This window comes from Tupaia chinensis, unplaced genomic scaffold (genome assembly GCF_000334495.1).
Source record: "Tupaia chinensis unplaced genomic scaffold, TupChi_1.0 Scaffold000085_1, whole genome shotgun sequence".
NCBI lineage: Eukaryota > Metazoa > Chordata > Mammalia > Scandentia > Tupaiidae > Tupaia > Tupaia belangeri.
In genome coordinates this window covers 4,505,650-4,506,108 of record NW_006159547.1, presented here as the reverse complement: position 1 = coordinate 4,506,108, position 459 = coordinate 4,505,650, and positions in this window count along the sequence as shown.

Here is a 459-nt window from a genome sequence, read left to right as displayed (position 1 = left end):
GGATCCGCACGAGACCCACCCTTGATCCAACCTTGAATGGAATCTATGTTCCCTATTGTTGAAAACTTTAAACTTGTGGCCCTTCTCCCTTTACTTGCAGGCATCACATTTTCAATGACTCCCCTGGAAGACAACTGTATATAGCAGAGATAGGGTAATGGGAGAGGGGGAAAGGGCAGAGGGCCAAAGATAGGATAAAAAACATATATATATGTAAACATTGTATGAAAGTAGAAATGGAATACTGTTGGTGATAACATGCTTGATTGAGTCACTATGCAGTTTGTCCTAGATGGGGAACTACATTTAGTATGTTGTGATGATGCTCAGGGAATGAGTGTTAGGTAATATAATATAAAAAAAAAAGTTGCAGGAGGAAAAAATAATGCACATTGATGACTGCAGCGAGCTGTATGGGCACAGCTGGGTACTACTTTATAGTATGTTCATTCTACTCAC